Below are 16,609 nucleotides of genomic sequence, written 5' to 3' on the forward strand. Positions count from 1 at the left end.
ATAGTAAAAAGTGTAAATAGAAAATAGAAAAAGAAATATAGAATGGAAGAAAGAAAGTAATAAAGAGAAAGAAAAGTAAAGAAAAAGAAAGAAAGAGAAAGAAAGAAAGAAGCAGCTTCCAATCTTCTTGACAGTAGTCATAGATACCTTTATATTTTGTCCTCTCGCTCTAAAGTTGCAGCATAATTTCCTTCTTTCAATAAGCTACCCTTTCTTAATTTCAAACCCCAAACCATAAGTCACAAGTTCAGTTTTCTTTTATTTCAGGAAAATGTTCATAAAGGGTTTCCAGTCATCTTCCTTCCCTTAAAGCTAATGTAAAAGCAAACATTTCATTGAGGGCAAGGTGGCTTACAATAGACAAAAACACCAATAAAACATTAAAACAATAGAAACATTACATTTGAATTAAAATGGAGACATGGAGCGGAAGGGAGCAGGCTGCACATGGGGAGGATGTGTGGTTTTATCTAATCGATTAACTACCTCCAGAATGACATGCCTCCATTAGGGGTCTGGCCAGTTGGCAGAACCATCTCCTCACATCCTTTCAGAAGATCAACGTGGTGAATGCAAACCTTACCTAAGGGAGCATGATGTTCCAGAGAGCAGGAGCCATGGCAGAAAATGCTCTTCTTCTGGACCCCACCAGCTGGAATTCCTTGACTGATGGAGTCCATAGTATGCCACTTCGATCAGTGTGGTGGGGCAGATGAGCCCCATCAGGTAAGATGGTTCCTCAAATGCTCTTGTCCCCTGCCATGAAGGTTTTTAAAAGTGATAACCAACATTTTGAATTGGACCTGGAAGCCACCTGGCAACTAATGCAGCTCATGGAACATGGGTCATCCTAGGAGTCTCAAGAACAGTCAGCACAGCTTCCTTCTGCACCAGCTGTAGCTTCCAGATACTCTTCAAAGGTCAGACCATGTACAGCACATTGCAATAGTCCAACTGTGAGATGACCAGGGCTTCAGTAACTGAGCACAAGGACCTCCAATCCATATAAGAGTGTAACTGATATACAATCACGAAGTTGTGCAAAGGCTCTCCTAGCATGACATTTTGAGCAAGAGTTGTAAGTCCAGGAGAACCCCCTAAATTATGCATTGTGTCTTTCTGGGGCAGTGCAACCCCATGCAGAACTAAATATGTTAAAATCCCAGATCCAAAAACTCCACACACCCAAAGCCACTTGGTCCTACAGGGTACATGTCAAGGGAGATCTGCAAGTTCGTTAGGACTTCCAAGCATCATACTGCAGAGGCATTCAGCCTTTCTTTTATTAAGTGCTTATTAGAGTTTGCCTAATTAAAAACTCAGTCAGGCTGTATAGAACAACTAGCTACCTTCAGTTCCTGCATAGAATTGAGTATTTGTAAAGTCATGAGCTATGAACTCTCATCTTCTTACATTGATTGTGAAATGGTCAAATGTTATTGTTGAATAGATATGTTGACAAGGAGTATAGAGGCCATATCTTTGGTTCTGGCCTCTGGGATATTTTTTATTTACAGATTTCAACCAATTTTAAACAATAGTCATGCTTTTTTTTTTTTTTTTCAAAAAGTCTGTTTTGCTACAAGACTGCATTATCCAAAAGTGACTTTTAAATATCTTTCTGAAATGGAATTTTCCATTCCAGTCTGACAGTTAAACTGATATGAAACTGATATGTGTGTGTATATATATTATATATATTTGAATAAATATCTTTTTGGAGGAAATGTAGGCTACCAAGAAATTATTACGTGCTGCCAATAGAGCCTTTAGCAAGATGCACAGACATAAAAACTGTTTGTAAAGGCTTGTGACACTGACAGGTTTATCCAGTTTCTTACATCCTATTGATGCCCCCCAAAGCCTAGTTCATTTTAATTCATGGCTATGGGCTGCATCATAAATATAAAATAAGTGAGAGAGAAATCAGTGTCTCTCAGAGGAAGTCAAAGGCTTTCTATTCATGCCAGTATACATTTGTCTGAAAACTTGGCATGGATTTTATAACAGTGAGAAAACCCACTTTTTTTCTGGTTGGGGAGAAAGGTACTTGAGGATCAATATAATTAAAAGAACTTGGCAACATTCTTTGCATCAGAGCTTCTCATTAAGTTGTTTTATAAGCCTGATGTTGCTAACAAGACCATCAAGTGGCTTCCTGTCTTGGCAGAATATGCAAATGATGATGTAATAGTATAGCACTTTTATGCTCCAAGGCTGCTTCAGAGTTCCCCTGGGAGAACAGGAAGGTTCAGAAGGCAACCTTCAATAATTAAAAGCACACATAAAGTATAGGCCACCTACTAGGCAAATGGTTAGTGGTTTCATAAAGCAGTCCTATTTGTTTAAATGTGACTCTCTTTAGTCCTTTTCTACATTGGCAGATTAGATTGTTATCCACCCCTCCTTGTGGCAGCAGAAAAGTATGCACCCAATGGGATCTTGATTTCACATGGTCAGATTGTATTAAACTAAGCAGATGGATTAACTTTCTAGCTTTGCTACAGTCCTTCACTTTTGAATCTCAATATTGTTGTGAAAGTTCCCAAAACAATGCAGACTATGCATTAGATAGTGTTAGATGATGATTTTTAATAGGTGGCTTGATCTGACATCTGTCTGATGTTTTACTGCATGCAAAACAAGGGAGGACAAATATGCCCTCCAATTCTTCTGTTGTCTTGTAAGCTCAGCAATCACAAAATAAACAATAACCAAAAAGAGGAGGGGATAGGAAGAAAGGAAGGAAAATACTAGTTCCCAGTGCCTGTACAGGAAAGAACATGCATGTATGAACTTCAAGTGTAATAGGTTCAGAGCTGATCATGCCTTACAGGTCCAAAAACTTGGCTATCATCAGCATGGGGAATGAAATGTGTCAGATTTAACATATCTTGAAACAGTTTACTGTGGGATTAAGATGCATACAAACCTGAAATGAAAATGGGATGGGAGTTGTGGTCCTTCTGGTTTTGCTTCATAGAATTATAGGATTGGACAGAAACTTAAATATCTTCTGGTCCAACCCCCTCCCCAAGCAGAAGTCCTTACCATCCCAGACAAATGGTTGTCTATTTCTTGCGAACTTCCAACGATGGCATACCCAAAACTCAGAGAGGCAAGCTGTTCCATTGATTCATTATTCTCATTATCAGGAAATTCTCCTTATTTCAAGGTTGGATCTCCCTCTGATAAGCTTTTACTCTTTGCTTGCTCTGTCAGCTACCCTTAATATGATATCTTTTGGATTCCACTCATGGGATTGGGAGCAAAGTTATTGGTGATCCTTCTTTTTCTCATGAGATTGTTTAAGCTGACAGTGATAATGTGAAGGAGGTTTGGCCTTAAGGCTCTGTGTTAAGATGTTTACTCATTGGACTTTCTTATTTAAGTTTTTTCAACCAGAAATCAGTGAGAGCTTGTAAGATAGTTCCATTATTGATGGATATCCTTCTATAGAAATTCTTCATTATATAATAAAATAGAGCAGGAAACCAAATCCATATCTGATACAGGCTACAATTAAAATAATATTTAATGTATGTGGCTGATATACTTCCCATATACATAAAATTTTACAATATTAAAGCTTTGTTGATGCTGAAAGTGTAACAACTAAGGGTAAGGCCGCTGATATTTATTGTGGAACTATATTTTCCTATGTTACAAATCATATAATAATCATCAGAGGATTTAAATTTGGATTGACCATTTAATATTTCAAAAGTCATTTCCAAAGTACATTGCAGTGGCTTTTAAGATTGAGTGCCATCATATAACATTTCCAAAAAGTTGATCTTAAATCATGTGGAAGTCTAATCAAACTGAATTATATGGGAACTTGCTAATAACAGAAATACCAAAATATCATAGAGAATTATACTTAGGGATTTACTGGGTATTAAAAATACATTTTACCTTGGCTAGCTGTCTGATGTAGATTTCATAGCTTGCAAAATATATTGTCTCTAAGAGCTACTTTATTCATTAGTTGTCAGATTACATTTGGCTTATGCTGACTTTTAAAAAATATGGAGTGAATTGTTTTGCAGCACAAAGAAACAGATATGACAACAGGCAGTGTGCCAACACATTAAGTTAAATATGAGGACCTGGCTACTATTGACACAATTACTGGCCCTCTTTTCTACTTGTCTAGCAGAGGCAGAGCTTCAAGCCCATATATTTCTACTAACTGATCCACATTTTTAATTGTCCAGAAAGCAGCACCATATGTATGCAGTTTTAAAATACTAATTAAGTAGTAGGGATAAGCAGAACAATGGATCGACATTACTGTTTGCATTTTTGTTGATGTACTTACTGTGTTGTGTATCAGGCTTCTATCCTAGAAAAGTATCCTAGCCATAGTAGAAATCACAACAGCAATCTGTTATCTCTCCATTTATTGAAAAAGATTTATATGGCTGCCCATATTATATAAAATACCTTTGTGTATGACTGAGAATGCATACACAAATAACAAAATACAAAGAAAAAATCCTAAAAGAAACCCTCATACCACCAAGCACCATAACAATCCCGTTTATAAAACCAAAATGCTGTGTTCACCTTCTGTTCTGACTTGGTAGGTAAGGGAAAGGCCAGATCATGCTCCTTTCTGGCCTTAAAGAAACTTATCCTTTTTGAAGGTTCAAATGTATTTGTATTTGTATTTATTTGATTTCTAGACCGCCCCCTCTCCCCGAAGGGACTCGAATGTAGAAAGAAAGACACAGCTGCTTTAAGAAGCTCTGGTCTTGTATCCCTTGCATTTCAGAAGGACACAAACTGTAATCTGTAAGTACAGTCAGTTGCATGTGGGCTGCTCAATATATTCTGAACTTTGTGGGACCTTTAGTTTTCTGAGTTTCTAACTGCTTCATGGGTTGAATGCAGTGGTGGGCTGCTGCATGATCGTGCAGGTTCGGGAGAACCCTTAGCTTTGATCGCTAGCTGGGCCTGCCCACCTGCCCTTGTGCTAAGTATCCATTTATAACTAACTTTCTGGCTCATTCCCTCTGCCCTCGCTGCCCAGCTGAGTTTCAAGTCACCCCTGCTTTACTCACTGGAGCTGCCTGAATTGATTACCTGCTTGTTTGAAGGTCCGTTTCGCTCCCAAAGGGGCACGTGCGAGCAAAGCTAGCGCATGGGAACTGCTTGTGTGAACATAAGTGCAGCCCACCTCTGGTTGAATGTGACCATCTACAAAAAAATGTAAAGGTGTATTGGACTGAAAAGTATCCGTCATCAGGATTCCTGACTGCAGATCTTTGTAAGTATAGTACCATTAAGTGCCTAACAACACTTTTATTTTAACCTTACTTTTCTCCTAAGAATTCAAGAGGCTTTCAAACCATCCATTTTTCTCTATAGCACCAACCCTTCAGTGTGACAGTAACTGCTCCAATTTTTCATGGCTAACAATGATCTTGAACTCAGACCTTTTTGTTCTGGTCAACTCCCTAATAATTACACCATATTGGCACTCATGAACTCTTGGTAGATTCTTGAAAGTGTAAAAATCAAGTCAGCAGCTAGAAGTACAGTGACATTGATAGAGATAAATGGAAAATCTACATCCCAGTTAGATTTAGTCATTCCTTCAATTTATACACTTGGCTCAGGCTTCAAGCACCCATGAACAGCAAAATCTGAATGAAGCTTGTATGAACAATTCAAAACAAATGTGAATTCAGAAATGGATGGTCAGAACTGTCAACATGTAAAGCGTTTCCATGCCTATTATCAAATCGATATGGGAGGGAGAATTCCATTAACCTGAAATCAGTTTCGGCTCCACAGAAGAACATGCCAAAATGTTGCTCCTAATAAATGACTGGATTTCTTTTGAATTTTTTCTCAAGGCTCGTAAATTAATTAGGGCATCCTTTGGAAACTTCATAAGAACATCTAACTCTTTCTTGGTTGTTCTATTCTTGTTCTTGTTCTTTCTTGTTCTATTGCCAGTAAAATTCTAGCATTCTCTGCCAGATGACCATCAATAGTACAATGCACTACAATGAAGATAGCGAATACTGCATATGTCTTGATGGAAGTAGTACTGATAGCTATTAACACAGCATGCATTTTCCTTTTAAATGGGATGCACTTTTAACAGAAAGAAGAAGACAACCTGCATGTGTACATGCCTTTGTGCAGTCTGCTTTGTAGTTCTGCTTTGTAATCTTTGCTTGACTATTTTGCTTTCAGAATTTGCTCTGAGAAAAGAATGAAAGGCAAATAAAAGGAAGTTAGCCACACATCCCTCTAACGGGCACTTTTCTTAAAGTTCTGCAGGTGTCTTGCAACATCAGAAGTCCATATCCTTGAAAATAGCATGCTATAATGGTTTTGCCATTTGACAAGATGAAGAAACTTCCAAACTGGAGAAATTGATAATGGCTCCACCAGGAACTAGTGTACATTAATAACAAGAGAGAAAGAGAAAAAAAATAATACCCAACATCCCTAAATATATCTTATGTGGAAAGGAAGCATAATAGCAGAAGTCCTGATAACCTAATGGCTCAGCATGGAACTATTGATATATCCTAACCTCTGACAGTCTCAATGGCTTGTGCTGGGAGAGGAGTACAGTCTTCTGGATGAAAGGGTAAAAGGTACCTGAAGTGGAATGGGCAAATAGGCCTAAAGGAATTACACTACAAATAAGAAAGTGCTGGACTAATTTTCCTGGAAAATTGGCTTAAAAGAGGTCATGATGCCCCTTGCTTAGAAATACAAGGCCTAGTTGGGGAAAAAAAAAAACATTATTCTGCCGCTTGCCAATTTTTTGTTTCTTGTTCTTATTTTTTCTAGGAAAGTAAAAGGTAAATAAGCCACCGTGCTATCACCTTTATATATAACCTTTATGCTAGGTTGGGCAAGAGAGGACAGATTGCAAGTTGCTAAAATGCTAATAGCTTCCTTTAAGCTCCTTTATGATAAACTCTAAGATAAACTCTACATAAACCTGCTTATGCTATTCTCTTGCTGTGATCCAAAGAAAAAAGTGCTTGTTACTGAACACTTCTGGATGTTTGGGAAAATGAGAAATATATTTGATCAGTGAAATAAGTCTTTGGGGGGGGGGGGCTAAAGTCAATATCAAAGAAAGTGAAGCATTTTGTTGTGATCCACCAACATCTTTGTCTTTTAAAAAAGATGAATACTAGAGGTTGGATCATCTTTTCCATTCTACTCAGTCTCCATGCCCATGTAAACTATTCATAATCATTTATACTCAGAAGTAGGAGTGTATAGATAGTGATTACGAACCAATGGCACGAATGGCACATGGAGCCATATTTGCCAGCATGGCAGTCCTTGGCAGCCCTGAGCTTCAGCGCGCATGCGCACACTGGCCAGCTGATTTTCAGCCTTCCTGAGGGCCTTGGGAGGCCATTTCCGCCCTCCCAGGCTTCAGAAAAGCCTCTGAACTTCCGGTTGGCCCATTGGTCAGGTTTTTCACCCTCCCCAGGATCTAGCGTCTTTCCTGAAGCCTGGGGAGGCCGAAAAACAGCCCTACAGACAAACCAGAAGTTCGTTCCCAAACTTCTGGTTGGGCCATTGGGCCATTTTTCACCCTCCCCAGACTTCAGAAAGCCTCCGGAGGCTAGAGAGGGTGAAAATCTCCCCCACGCAGACGTTGCTCGCAGATGCGTGATGGTGGTGGTGTCACTCACACATGCGCAGGTGGGTGGGCATGTGCACTCGCACCCAGTTTTGGCACATCTTTAGAAAAAGGTTAGCCATCACTGGTATAGATCAAGCCCACTTTAGTCCACTTTATTTGCTGTATCACAACAGATTTTCATTTTTCTACCTTTGACTTGAACTAAAGAAAAAAGATTTGAATTGATGGCTTTATTGGTTTGTGACAGATATGTACTTCCTTTTGAAAATATACGCTATGTACTTACTTTCCCATGTCTTTTACAGAAGAAGTGCCATATCTGCTCACTACAACATGCTTTCTGCAGAAGCAAATTCATTGTGAAAGAACCTGGAGAGACTATATGACACTTCCAATAAAGTATCTCATTTTTGCAATTAATTATGGAAATTATGTCTATCCAGGATGCCAGACACAACACCTCTGTTCATTTTTTGAGGCAATTTCCAATAAAAGCATAACATGAAAACAGAGAAGTTTCAGTAGCTTCAACCAAGATACTGTTTGGCTAACTTTAATCTACATAACTGAGATATGAAGATTCTTGGATTCTGATTTCAACATAAATTAGGATTATGATATTTACAATTTCATCCACATGGAATGCACACTTTCAGAAGGCTTTTGGCTTCCCTCCAGCTTACATTTATGAGCTACAAGTAAGAATTAAGCTCTTTATTAGGTGAAACCATCAAGTAACTCTTTCCAGGAACAATTACTGTAGCTTGATTATTCCAGAAGGAATTTTAGAAGGAAGAAATAATATATTGTATTCTAGAAACAATTTATTGCCTGTATTTTCAATACCAATATTGTACTTGATTATTTAAATACCTACATGATTCCTGCACTTCTTTTTTTTTTAAAGGAAAATGTGGATTGCTCAGATATGTCCTAATAGTTAAGTGGATTATTATCAGAGTGGTAACACAGTTCCATATAAGTCCACGCATGGACCCATGACTAGTTAGCTTTAAGGTTGAATAAAGGAAATAATTTGCCAAGGCTATATTAAATATGAGCAGAGCATTCCTGTCAATAATACTCGTCATTATTACCATTATTTATATACCAATATGCATCTTCCCACTTGATATCTCTCACTCAGTTTATAAAAAATAAAGTTTGTTATGCTAAAAGAACTATCCCACTGCGGCTTAATTCTAGATAAATTAAAACTATTAGATGAGAGAACTAGGCAAAGTAAAATATATAAAACTACTGCCATTCAATGTCTTTTCAGTCGCTGTCCTGAACAGAATATTACAACAGAATAAGAAAGTTGGAAGGGACAACCAAACTACAGCAGTTCAGTTGGATCAACAGAAAAATGTGTTGTGAATCTGGCACCCCACAAGCAATTCCATCAACAGATACATTGACCTACAACCAGCCTACGAACCCTTCAGAATCCAAATCAATCGCATAGCCAACCAGAGATAGCATAGACCCCAACCAACCCATGCAAGCCCCTCCCACCAGCAGTTCACATTCCAATGACCCTCACAGAGGTGGTATTCAGCAGCTTCTGACCAGTTCTGGAGAACTGGTAGGGGAAATTTTGAGTAGTTTGGAGAACTAGTAAAAACCACCTCTGACTGGCCCCATCTATTCTTTGCCTCCCGAGTCCCAGCTGATTGGGAGGGAATGGGGATTTTGCAGTTAACTTCCCTTGGAGTGGGGTGGTAATGGAGATTTTACAGTATCCTTCCCCTGCCATGCCCACCAAGCCATGCCCACCAAGCCCTGCCATACCCACCAAGCCCTGCCATACCCACCAAGCCACGCCCACATAACCACTAGTAAAAAAATTTGAATCCCACCACTGCCCTCACCTGATATAACTTCCCCATCATAAGACCCATCATAAGACCCTCCTCGATGAATCACACCTGACTCATCCCAAGAACCTCACTTGACACACCCACATCTGGGACCCTTATAAACAGAAGAACACTGAAACTGACATCCCATAGACTCTGCTGAAGAGATTACCTAGTCTGGCAATGAAATGTTAAGAAACCAACTCCCAAGCTGGAAGATTGAACCTTCACCCTCATCCTACACCCGAACTACAGATATTCGCCACTATTGCAAATAATATTTATGTCCATTGGCTCACTTTTTTCCTTGCACTTTTTAAAATAATAAATTCATGTATGAGTTGGCATTAATCACAGTAGTTCTTGTTTTCAATGCCACAGCCATTATAACTCCAAATGGCTGAAATCCTGCTTCTCTAATGTAATGATTATCACATGTGTGAACAGATGCTGACATGAGTAACAGTTGACATTTTGTAAAATGAATGTCACCCAAGCAAAGCTGCTAGCTGCAACAGGCCTGTAAAAGTAGACACAGCAAAAAGTCTGCAGAAGTTGCTCTGCCAATAACACTATTAAGTTACCAGAAATACTTTGAAATCTGCCGGTACCTCTGAATATCACATTCTTGATAGTTTGGTTTGAAATTATATTTATTTATCCTTAGATTTTTTTCCCCTGACAAGTGTTCAAACTCTTGTGTTTGATAGATGCCAAAAAAAGGAACAAACAAACTTGTAGGTCTGGTTGAATTTGTCAGACTTCTAGACTAATATATAATCCCCAAAAGAACTTTGTCAGATTTCTGATAACCAAAACAAGATTAAAATAACAATGCAAGAAGTCCAGCAAGTGTTCTATTTTCAAAAGAAAAATCTCTACACAAGTAAATTGGGTCAGGAAGAGACTACTTTTTTCTCATGCTTTTTTAAATGGAAGAACTATCTCTTTGGTGAATTAAAGAATTATCAGAATTACTTGCTGATTGTTTTGAAAGTAGTAACCAGACATCCTATCAATCTAAGAATCAGATTTCACTCTATTAAGCAAATATATTGCTTTCAACAGATGTATATTAAGTTGAGTAAGATTGACTGGATCTTGGAAAGTAGTTTAGAAATAAAATTCTGCATAATATCTATAACAGAGTCTGAAAATTTTATTCTCCTACTCTGCTAATGTATAGATGATAAGATTCATTTGTACTATACTGTAATTCGATAGTATAGTTGCACATCTAATAAAACATAATAAGAAATCAAGATTCCTGCTTGCCATCTCAATCCAAAGGCCTAGCTAATTTAACATTTTGCATGGACAACTACTGTGTTTCCCCGAAAATAAGACAAGGTCTTATTTTCTTTTGACCCACAAAATATGGCTTGGGCCTTATTATCAGGGAAGGGCTTATTGTTTTGGGGTTGCCAGGCAGTGACTCTCTTGCGAGCGGGCTCCTGAAAAGCCGGGCACAGCCTCAGAGATGAATGGCTGTGTTGCACTGTCACAGCAGTGCAATACAGCAGCCATGGAGTGACCATGCTTATGAGCAGCCACCTGGCAAACCCCCTTTTCAGCCATGCACAGTGCCATTCATTGACTTAGGGGCATTGCCAAGCCGTGTGAGTGCCTTTTTGCCAGCCCCGGCTCCCACAGTTTGGCACCTTTGGAGTGCCCCTAGGTCAGTGAATGGCACTCTCCACAGCTAGAGAGGGGAGTTGCACGAGCGGCTGTTCCGCTCCCTGCAGAGCCAGGCACTTTGCTGCCGCTGCAGCCATCCCAGCATGGCTTTTTCTGCACCTTCCAAACCATGGAGGTAGGCTGCCGAATCTTCTGCCAGTGGCCGCTCTGGGAGTATGCTCTATGGTTGTGGGCCAGCTGCCAGCAGAGCATACTCCCAGAGTGTACAACCATAGAACATACTCCCAGAACAGCCACTGCCGGAAGACTCGGCAGCTTACCTCTGAAAACCGCAGAAAAAGCCATGCTGGGATGGCGGTGGTGGTGGGCAGCAGCAGCGGAGGTGCCTGGCTCTGCAGGGAGAGTTGGGCCAGGGCATCGTGAGGCTGGGAGGTGCGTGAATGGGGAGCGGAACAACCGCTCATACACCCCCCCTCTCCAGCCGTGCAGAGCGCCATTCACTGATCTAAAGGCATTCAGAAGGCACCAAGCTGCAGGAACCTGAGAGTGGCAAACAGGTGCTCACACGGCTTGGCGATATCTCTAAGTCAGTGAATGGCACTATGCCTGGCTGGAAAGGGAGTTTGCCGGGTGGCTGCTCATGAGCATGGTCACTTCATGGCTGCTGTATTGCGCTGCTGCAACAGCACAACACAGCCAGTCACCCCTGAGGCTGTGCCTGGCTCTTTGAGAGCCTGCTCGCAAGAGAGCAGCTGCCTTGCAACCCCCCTGTCCAGCTGGGCACAGCCTGGCGAGTGCCTTTGCCCCACCCCCAGTTCCAGTGGCTTGGTGCCACTAGGTCGGTGAGCGGTGCTCTGCCTGGCCAGGGGGAGGGTTTATCCAGGTGGCTTATTTTGGGGGGAGGGCTGATATTTTTGCCCACCCAAAAAATGTGCATGGCCTTATTTTCAGGACATGTCATATTTTCAGGGAAACAAGGTATATGCAACCAAAAACTCACAAACAAGACAATAGGTTAATAGCTCTTTTTATGTTGTTCCTTAGCAATGAATTCTTAATTAAACTTGCTTTAGGTATTTAAAATATAACTTAGCAAAATTACTTTTAACTTTTCCTATGTATTTGACCATTAAATCTGGTCTTCATTATTATATTGAATGAGATGACAGCAAATTCCATAATAGAACTACAATATCTATGGGGTAAAAAGAAATGTCTTTCATTGGATCTCAAGCTCCTCATACTTAGTTTTAGTTGACAAGTCCATATTCTATTATTGTGAAAAAAGGAGAAAAACATTTTCCATACCACTTTACATAGCTCTATCATGTCTCCAGTATTTTGATTTTAACTTCTAATTTATTCACATTGTCCTTATGGGCAGTTAAGACACTTTCTGTATTGCAGTGTCTCTTATACTTATGAAAAGTATAAGAAAAAAATATAGAAAAAAATATTCAGTCTGAGCTAAGGCAGAGAATGCCAGCCAATCTGTGCCTACTCTGTCTTTTTCAGATTGGTCAATTAGTAAGTTTATTGCCTTCAGCATATCAAGTGATGCATGAATTAAAACCTGTTTCACTCCCCCTTCACAAAAAGTCAAACAGATATACATTTCCAGTGCTCCCCACCCATCCAAGCATTTGTCCACATGTGTATATTTGTCTTCAATTTTGCCAAACTGTCTCCCCAGTAGGCTGTGATGGATCAATTGAGAGAAAAGATCCATTGATACATCCCAGAAGTTTTTTTTGTTTTCTATGATGCCAAATTAGTACTAAAGAAGGGCTTGTACCCAGAATGATCAAATATCATTACTCCAACAAATATTGAAAATTTTGCAAACCTTGGGGGAATACAGGCTAGCAAAACTGTGTTCAGTAAATTGTATTCTGCCTCCCTGATTACTCTGAATTAAATAGTGGTTCAGAGATTGAAGATGTTAAGATGAGAAGGGTATATAACAAGAAAAGACACTTCCATAAAGTCTGTTTAAAGCAAGGAGAGTAAATGCAAATGTTTTTTTTTTTCCTGGCTTGAAGGCAGATGCTAGAAAAAGGAAAATAAGGCAAGGGATTCTGCAGAAAGAGGGAAGCAGAAGACAGAGACATAATAAAATCAACAAATAAAAGTTTAAGAGCTAAGTTGAAAATCAATAAAAGAGTCAAGAAAATGTTAACAGGTGCAAACAATCAGGAATGAGTAAGAACAGGAGCTGTGAAGTGAAACTGAAGTGAAGAGGAAGCTTTAGTTAATATTTTCAAGGCTAAATTTTAAGGTTAAAACTGAAATCAGACTACAATAATTGAAGATGAATTTCATTGGGTTAAAAAAATAGTAAACTTTAGAAGTGCAAAGGGACAAAGCTTAAAAGTGATTCAAATTGGAAATGATTTGTGTTAGTAAGTGAGCAGCTAGGATATTTTGCATATACATTGTATAGCTGCCCCACCTTCTTGTACATAATCTTGATCTCTGCTTGCTTTTACTGTATAAAAGTGCAATACTCCACTTTTCATGGTAACAATTGACAAAGAACCATCCATTGATCCAACTGGTTCTTTTATCCCATGGCTGTTAAGCTTGTTCAGGATCCCTCCATTTAAGGATTTTGTCAAAGCTTTTGATTGCTAAAGACAAGATTAAATTGCTAAAGACAAGATTGAAACACTATCACACCCATCAATATATGTGCCATACCTGTGTTACAACCCACTGTTGGAATTATTAACTGGACAATTTAGACCAAAAAAGAAGAAAATTGAGACTTCTCATAGCATTATTGATCATACCTGCCCCATAGAAATAGAGTCACAGGTTTACTTGAAGTCAGACAAACTGTTGAAGAAGAAAAAGCATGTAGTGGCTGATTATGTATCAGAATGCCAAGCAAGTTTAAAACTTGCTGAATGTACAGGAAACAAAACATAAATATTGAAATAAAGTAATAAAACTACAAACTAAATGCTGGTAAGGAAAAGCATCATATGGTCAATTCTTACAAAAGATCAATGAGAAAGTAGATTAAAAAAAAGACTCTGACTGGTTTACAACTGGATTATTAAGAAAAGAAATTAAATGCTTGATTTTGACTGCTCAAGAGCAAAAGACACAACTGAAAAAAAATCATCAAATGATCCAAGTGGAGATTATTCAGAAAAGCAGAAGAAACAGTATTTCATATACTGATCTTGTAAAAGAAGGTTGCCCAAATTTCTTCTAAACAATGACATAACACAGTTGCCAAAACCATTCATTGCAACATCTGTAGAAATTGTCTCTTGTCAGTAATGAAAAATTTGTGGATTCATATAATTGAAAAAGTAGTAAAAAATGAGCAAGTTAAAATATTGTGGGATGTCCAGATACAAACTGTGAAAGTCTTAGTTTATAACACACTGGATTTAGTGTGTTATACTAGATTGAATCTAGTGAGTCAATCACTAGATTGAAAAAAAAGACAATGTGATTAATTAATTTGGTAATACCAGTGAATAATAGAAGACAAAGAATTGGAGAAGAAAGTATCAACATCTGAAAATCAAAGTTGAAAGATGTCACAAACCAACCATGGTGGTCTCAGTGATTGCTGCCAGACCAAGAACCATGAAGAGCTCTTAGAAAATCTGTGCATTGACAGCATTTTCGTCACTCAAATACAAAATGGATTTGCACATATAGAATGCTGATACATGACAACATCTATGGTAGGTTCTTGTGAAGAACCTGATGTGTATGAAGGACAACTCCAGTTTAAGGACTAGTAATAAAAATAATAATGTTAACAATACAATAAATTTATATAAGTATATAATAATCCCAATATGATGAATTTTATGGTTTTCCTTTGGCATGTATTCTTCCAGGATCACAGACTAAATTATATTTGAGAGCTAAAAGAAGGCTTTCATATTCTTGTAAATTTCCAGCTCTATTAGAGTGAAGGGAACAAAACTGCAAGAAAACAACCAAGCTCAGAGTGCACCAAAGTCTCCTCATAGAACTTAACTTTATAAATAAATATAAAATTTAGTTTATGTTACTTTATTTCACCCAAATAACTTCAAGGGATAAATTAAAATAGAGAGTAAAGGGATCCAGCTAACTTTCCACACTACATTAAAACTAGGATGTGTTCACTTCAGGTTCTCTACTATTTCTATTCATCTATGATACATAAGATACAACAACTACGTGTTGCATCTTATGATTCTTGATTAATGTATTTTACTTTTCTTTATGTACACTGAGAGGCTATGCACCAAAGACAAATTCATTGTGTGTCCAATCACACTTGGCCAATAAAGAATTCTATTCTATTCTATTCTACTCTATTCTCATTGCAACTTCTTTTTCTTTTCCACTGTACTATCAATTTATTTATTTATTTATGTTTGAAAAAATATCATAACAACAGGTCAACCATTTGACTGTTCAACCTGCCAATTATTAATAGCAACAAAAGATGTTTGGTATGGTTGACTTCTATTTAGTGGTTCTCCAGGTTTGTGCAGCCAAGAAGCAACCAGTACATAGCAATATGGTTTAATTTTATCCTTAAATTGGAGAGAAGTAAGTTGGCATTAAAAACACTTATCTCAAAGCCTACATTTAATACTTCTACTTCTTTAATACTTTAATAATTGAATGGGCAAAGGACCCATTCAATGCTATCACCTGCAAATACAACTGGTGTTCTTAAAATAATGCTGTTCTATTGCAAATTATTGTGATGGCAGTTACTAACTGATTTGATCAGGACAGTCAGAGAGCAAGCCAGTGCTGGGGAAGAGAATGGCAGTTCGAAAGAAAGTAAGTAAAATCAGTAGGGCTGAGTGTCTTGAAATGGTGGAAGGCTATTTTAGTCCCTGTGAATGCTGGATTTTTCATTGCAACATCCACAACAAAAGGAATAATCAGTGATAATCTGTAGAGATTGGAGGCTGGAAAAATGTGCCTGGAAAACTAATCAGTCTAGGCTACTTTGGGTCAAGCTGTGGTATGGTAATCAATTTCATGCACTAGAATGTTTGACCAGAGACCTTAATCTCTATTGTTTAAGATCTATTCGAGGTAACCCATCTCAACTAGTGCTCCATAAGAGGTCACTAGTGCTGTTATGGGGAATTCTGATTAAAAAAAGAATAAGCATAGTTGCTTTTAACTGTGCATATTCCACAATGCTAGGGTAGGAATATCTACATGCCATGATTCAGTGGCCAGCCTGCCGCTTTGCTATTGTTAATAAGTAGTATAACTTGTGGCTTGTGTAAATTAGAAGTTAATTGAATTGTGATTTTTTAAAATCTTTTGTTATTTTCATGCAGGGGTTCCCTGAGACCTTAAAATTATTTCAAGGGCTTTTCTAGAGTAAAAAGGTTGAGAAAGGCTGCTTAAGAACTTTTGTAGAGGACAACGGGATAAGCTCTCAAGAGAAATGTGAGAATTCAAGAAGCATAAAGTCCACCCT

The sequence above is a fragment of the Natrix helvetica genome, assembly GCF_964273705.1.
Source record: "Natrix helvetica genome assembly, chromosome: 7".
NCBI lineage: Eukaryota > Metazoa > Chordata > Lepidosauria > Squamata > Natricidae > Natrix > Natrix helvetica.